General features: G+C 36.2%; 1 protein-coding gene across 1 annotated transcript in view; it reads right to left on the bottom strand.

Moving 5' to 3' along the window:
- The window catches only part of FAT3 (FAT atypical cadherin 3), a 635,634-nt gene that overhangs the window by 172,700 nt on the left and 456,243 nt on the right, over positions 1-6,691 (bottom strand). The window lies entirely within an intron of this gene.

The following is a 6,691-nucleotide window of genomic DNA, read 5'->3' as shown; positions in this document are numbered from 1 at the left end:
TTTTTGCCTTGAAGAAGGAAATTTACAAGTTGATATATTGCTATATACAAGGCATTCTGCTAGTCTGTCTACATATGCTTTCTACACAGCACTCATAAACACCCAGTAAGGTGGTGTTATTATGTTTTATAGCTGAGGTTAGTGAAGCTATCATAGATTATAAATTTGCTCTAGATCATTCAGTAAATATATGGCAGAATCTTGATTCAAACCCTGGCTAACCGGAACCTATACCCAGGCTCTTTCTAGCCTGTAACAATGGGTTTCTCTTCCAGTTATGCCAATGTTCAATTGGTTTCTATTTTCTGTTAGAACATTTCTGAATCTCACTCTGAGTCCATCTCTGCATGATTGTGATTCAGTCAGGATGACAGGTTCATCCCAAGTACACATGCAGTGAAGAAGAGAATTAAAATACATGGACCTTAGATCAAACTCACCTGTGTTAGAAACACTACAGTTGCCAGAGTGGTAGAAAAATGCAGAGTCAAGAAATTTATGGAAATGAGTAACACTAAAACACATGTAAATTTACAACAAAAAAGATGAAAAATATCTTTCTATACTTTTTTCAGAAAATGCTTATGAAAGTCTTGTTTTTTGAACAAGACAAGAGTAGACCAATCCTGAGGATCATATTCTGATGGTGAATGAGAAGGGGCTAATTAAACAGGCAGGAGCTGGAATGATGGCCACATAACTGTATCTACAGGGAAGAAACACACATGAAGCCAAGCACACTTATGAGGTCTATATAGGTCTGCTATTGAATATCTGCTTCTGACAACTGTGGGAAATAACTACTCTGTCCTTCCCTTAAGTCTCTCATTCAGTCTTCAAGTTTGCCCATTTTCTCAAGTCTCTTTTACTTTACTGATCTCTTCACCTGTGATTGGGTAGTAATCCCTTCGTACCTGGATCCGCTCCCTCTTAACTGACTGGCTTGTTCTTAGTACCTTTCTTACTCCAAAGTCTCCTTTTATCTGATAAATTATCTTTGTATACAACTTTCATCATGTCCTTTTAGTTTCTCTGTATTTCCTCATGCTTCTAGTCAAAACTACTACCTAGGAGTCCCCTGTTCACCACTCTTCAAATTCTACTTCCCTTGCTGGTTAGGTTACTCTTGTCACAGTCTCTCGAGAGTGCTGTATCCATCTCTCTCTATGTCCATACTTGGACCATACATGTTCTCATCTTTTATAGGGCTTCTCTTCTTATCCAAGTCTCAGGTCAAGTTTCTCATTTTCTATAAAACCTTCCCCAACAAGTCCAGCCCTTACCTCTTACAGGACACGAAAGTTGTTTCTCAAGATGAAAACATAATTTTATTATGTACTGTCCTACAGTTAATTATTGTATCACTTGTGTTATTCTGGTTTCCCAGCTATAAGGGTAACCTTGAGTGTAATCACCATGTTTTATATGTTGGAAGTATTCACGTGTGCGTATGTGTGTGTGCACACATACGTATATCTATAGTGATTTATTTATTATATTAACTATAAGCTTTTAACCAAATCCCACACCAAATATTTGCATATTCTCAAAAGTGATAATTTACACAGATTTAATGTAAATTTAAATATTCCCAGATCGTTTTATTACATTTATTGATAAAATAGGTTTTTAAAAAGTAGGCTCATTGCCCCATAAGCTGCAAATGATATATAAGAAAAAGTTCAGGATTTTGTTAGATAGCCGCAGCAAGTTTCCTCCTTTTAAGTAAGCAATAAAGTAACAAGACCGTGGTTTCTAGAACAGTTGGGAATGTCCTCTTGTGGATGATTCATTCATTCATTCATTCATTCATTCATTCATTCATTCATAAATTCCTCATTCAACAAAATAGTTCCAGAACACCTCTTAGTTGCCAGGTACTGTGTCCAGTATCAGGAACATTATTGGTAGCAAAACTCTCTGAGGATAGTTTCTGTTGAGCCAAAAGGAAAATGAAATTTCATAGGAGAATTATATATGGAAACTGTCAGATATTCCAAAGTCTAGCCATAGCCAAATTAGGTTGAGGGACAGACTTGGTTTTCCTGATTTAAAAAAGCTTGTTTCAGCTCCGTTTGATTTCTATTTCAACCTCTACTGTTTAATTGTCATAGATCTCAAATTTTCTCTATTTCCTTGTGTGTGTGTGTGTGTGTGTGTGCTGGGAGATTATGATGTGTATATAGCTTGGAGGAGGAAGTAAAGTTTCTCTGCTTTTTAAAGAATTCTTGGACAACCCCGTGGCTTTGCTCCAAAACTGTCCTGCTGTAATGGAGGATTATCTTTCATGGGTCATTACCCTCCCGAGCTTTAAGCCTTAGAATGAGCATTAAATTAAAATTCCCTGTACCTAGTAGGCAGAACATTGTGACACTCAAAAGTGCTAAATGAATTCTGAGCAATAATATTATCACCATGCATATTTATTGAGTTCAACAGGGTGCTAAGTACTGTACAGACAGATTATACAAGCAGCCTGTGCAAAAAAGCAACATCAACAGTCTTATAAGAACTCTCCCATTCATCTGCTTTAGGAACAGACACTGTAACTAGACTTGTTAGAAATAGTCTCCTCTTTTCAAAAGTATCCTCGAGGCTCTCTATGCTTTTGTTTGATTTGAAAGTGGCCGATTTTCTACAGTTACCATTTATGAATGTGGTCAAGTCTCCCAACTTCAAAATTACCATAAGAATGCTGCAGGCAATAAACTGAAGAACTTCATCTCGTTGCAACTGGAAATTATGAATGGAGTAGTCTGGGAAATCTTAAATGAGTTATAAAATATTATATACATACATGTTTTTTATTCAACTGGGGCAATATGTGTTTTCAAAATTGATAATATTGCTCTTTTTAAATAGCCTTCAATTTTCTGAAAAGAAAACATATTTGAATGCCAAAAGAACTTATAGTTCAGTTTAAAATTAAAGAGTGCAAATATTCAAAGTTAAAGCATGAAGCAAATTCCTATTTTTAACAAAGTAGACAAAAATAGAGGAAAAGTTAAAATGTAATATACCCAATATGTATGTGCAAGAACCAATATGCATGTGGATGAGAACAAAGAATAACTTTGCATATACAAAAACTAATTGAATTTCAGAATACTGACTTTCTTTATTTAAATGCCAGCTCATCAGGGTTATAAGAAAAAAAATTAAGCACTTTAGAGAAAATGGGTTAGAAACTGTCATTGTTGAGTTTAGTGTCTGACAACTTTGAAAGTAACTATAATGTAATTTCCCAAGTTGGTAGCTAAAATAATGGAACATCTGGATGCCATTGAAATGTATGACAATCAAGAAGAGAACAGAAAAGCAGTGGGAACAATGCTTTTCCTTTGCTTATACTTCTTTGTGGTTTTGAACTCTTGCTCCAAACCTCAGTTGCGGCAGTCAAGGGCAACTCCTGTCTCAAAGATTAGGAGTCCATTTCTGGGCCTATGTATCACTTCCAGCAGCTGTACTTTCTACTAGCTTGCCTTCTTAATCTGCTGTCAGACCTTTTCCCTGAACACCTGTGTGAAGTGGTGAGCAGTGTGCAGTGCCATATGCAAACTGATCAGAGTGCTGATTTCAACCTCATATGCAAGATCTGGCCTTTGGAAATGTAGGTATGTCTAGAAGATACCATTTATTAAGCAACCACAGAGTCCAGTGCATTCTATCCTTCTGGAGACAAGTGACTCTATCGTGGACGACATAATGAAGTTGAATTGCAGAGACAAATGATCCTGATACATTTGTCTTAACCAGCTGGCAACCTCATAGATGGCGCTTCCTTCTAGCTTCTGGACTGGCCTTGCTATTTGTCAGATGTCTAAAGTTACATATTACATTGTTAGAAATATCTGGGCACTGGCCTATATAGCTAACATTCCTTTCAGATAACTAATTGTAACTAAATTGAGATTCTTTTTACCCTTCCTCTGTCTAATCACCATAGGGAGAAAGGAGAAACATTTTTCAATCTAATTCAGCCAATACTTACTTTGAGTCTAATAAGTATATACTCAGTGCCAAGAGGAAAACAAAAATAGTCATTAAGGATCTTGTAATCTATGGTGTCACAACAGATGCTTATTCATGAATTATATATTTAAGTTTTCACCCTCAAAAAAGGATAATTCATAGAAGCATATTATTTTTTTTTGCCTTCCCTTACTAAAAACCGTGTTTCAAGGCTGCGTGAAAGCAGAGTCTCTCTGAGTGCAGAGATGACTTATTCTTGGCGTGCATGCTAGAGTCTTTCCAGAGTCCCTTTTACTTAACAGCTCCAAAGAGGAACTGATGTGGCATATGAAAGGGCTGTCCTTCCTTCTACTAGTTTTACTCACATCAACTGATGAGATTTTGCTTTTAAGCATGGGAAGGCATATGTACCCTCTCAGAGACATGTCAAGCCTCAGCCACAATTTGGTTTGGATCCTTTCCCTATTTTTACACCACAAATTGTCACCAGTAGAGAATGCAGACAGCAATGTCAAATATGAATGTTGTTTCCATGCCCACATTTGGCAAATATTTACCCAGATCTTTAATTTGGGATGTAACAGTCTATCATGTAGTAGATGATTTCTAAGGTACTGTTTAACTGAAATTTTATGATTCTGTGGGATATTTTTGTACTTTTGTGAAAAGATACTTAATAATATATCGTTTCTGTATTTAATGATGTAAGGTGAAATATTACATAGTATAAATGTTAGAAGGTGAGATATTAATATTCTACAGTGGGAGAAAAGAGAGTAGTTCATACTTGTGGGTAAAATTTTCAGATGTCTAAGTTTACCTATTTAGCTTACACATTCAGGTTTCTGATATAATATTCCAAATGACATGAGTTAACATACAGTAGTCTTTTTTTTAAATGTTTCAGAGATATTTATGTAAAAATTTTCTTACACTACATATTTTTCTTTCAATAAGTGAATGCCATAAGGCAGAGTATCACAACTTCAAATCGAGGGAAGGACTTTTGCTCATATTCGTGTGCAGTCTGGTCAAGTGCCTGAAACGATCTGCTAAATGACATTAGATCATGTCGAGGGTCTTTCTTTCAGCAAATCCATAGGCACAAGAGAGGGTAAGTAAACACCTGCCTGAAAGTGGGCACAAAACCATCACTATAGCAGTGTGAACAGGGGAGCTAGGGGACTGGGCCGTATCCATACAGTCTTCCAGAAGAAGTGGCAGACAGTCCATTACTTAAGGTCATTGAAAACCCTACCACGTGTAATCTCACGCAACTGAAAAAAATAACAAATTAAATGTGAGCTTGTTAATACAGAAAAATGCCATAAAATAAATGCAAAAAGGGGGTTAAAACTAATAGGTATAGTATTATTTTAATCTTTTTGACAAACTTTATGCAGGATATGTCATATGTGAGCTTATATATATAAATACGGAAAGAAGCTCTGAAACTTTTCACTCAAAAAGGTAAAAAGTGATCATCATTGCATGGGAAAATTATGTGTTAAAATTTTCTTCCTTTTTGCTTCTCTCTCCCTCCTTTTTTTTTTTCTTTAATGGGCATGTATTCCATATTACATGTTTCTGATACATCATAGTTACATGTTTCTAATTATTCTACAATTAGAAATAACTATTTTTAAAAAATCCTACCACAGGCACTATATGATTTCTAAAAGAAGAGTTTTCAAATAGACTCTAATTTTCTCTTTCACTGAGGTGTATATACACTTGCTTTAAACCGTTAGAAATTGAGTTCACTCTTCCTTACATATTGATGTCCTTGTGATATGACAGAAAAATTTTTAAGAGTTGCTCCTGGAAGCATCACTTTTGAAGATGGGTAAATGGTTTTGTGCATGTATCAAAGCACACATCATGGGTCTGTCATGGCCTTGCACAGAGAGATTTGTAATTCTTCATCCCAAGGTGGAGGAAGCATATCCTGGCTACTGCTGATAGAGACAGAACGACATCTCCTGTTGTAAAACGTTAAATAAAAACTCCATCATATTCTGTAGCTGAAACCAAATGAACACATTTCTAATTCCTGCATTCTACAAGAGTCTGTCTATTGCAGCCCTGTCTCCCTGCTGGAAAGGCTATAAAGTTGCTTTAAATTTAACCACACATATTCTGACGTCTCTTTTACCTATCGAAAAGAGGTCTAAGGCCTTCAGTGGTAATGATGGAACATGTAAAGATAAGACTGCCAAACTTATTTTCCAGTGGCAAAGAAAAGAGTCTGTCCCTATACCATGAAGAGAAAAATTCAGTGATTTGGTAACCTATGGGATACTAAAAGTTGCTTTCACAGTATTCGATTTAGAAACAAGACAAGAGCAAATTAAGTCCCTCTCTATGGAGAAAGTTTAAAGACATTCTGCTTTTTCAGAACAGGGGGCTTGATTGGTCAGATGCCCCTTGCTCCATGGGTACTAGTTGCCTAATTTAAAGTGTTTGCATGAGTCTACAGCCAAGCCACCCCGAACAAGCCTGATCCCGTCTGATCTTGGAAGCTAAGTAGGACCTGGTTAGTACTTGGATGGGAGACCACCTAGGAAGAGCAGGTGCTGTAGGTATAAAAAATAGAAAATAAGGGATTGTAAGCTGACAAGGTCCTTGCAATCTGTGAGATCAACCCAGGGTTGCCTTGCCTAAAAAAATTAAATAAAAATAAAAAAATAAAGTGTTTGCATGAAGCTCCTTAAGAGGG

Source organism: Pteropus vampyrus, unplaced genomic scaffold (assembly GCF_000151845.1).
Source record: "Pteropus vampyrus isolate Shadow unplaced genomic scaffold, Pvam_2.0 Scaffold84, whole genome shotgun sequence".
NCBI classification, from domain to species: domain Eukaryota; kingdom Metazoa; phylum Chordata; class Mammalia; order Chiroptera; family Pteropodidae; genus Pteropus; species Pteropus vampyrus.
This window is presented reverse-complemented; position numbering and strand designations above follow the sequence as displayed.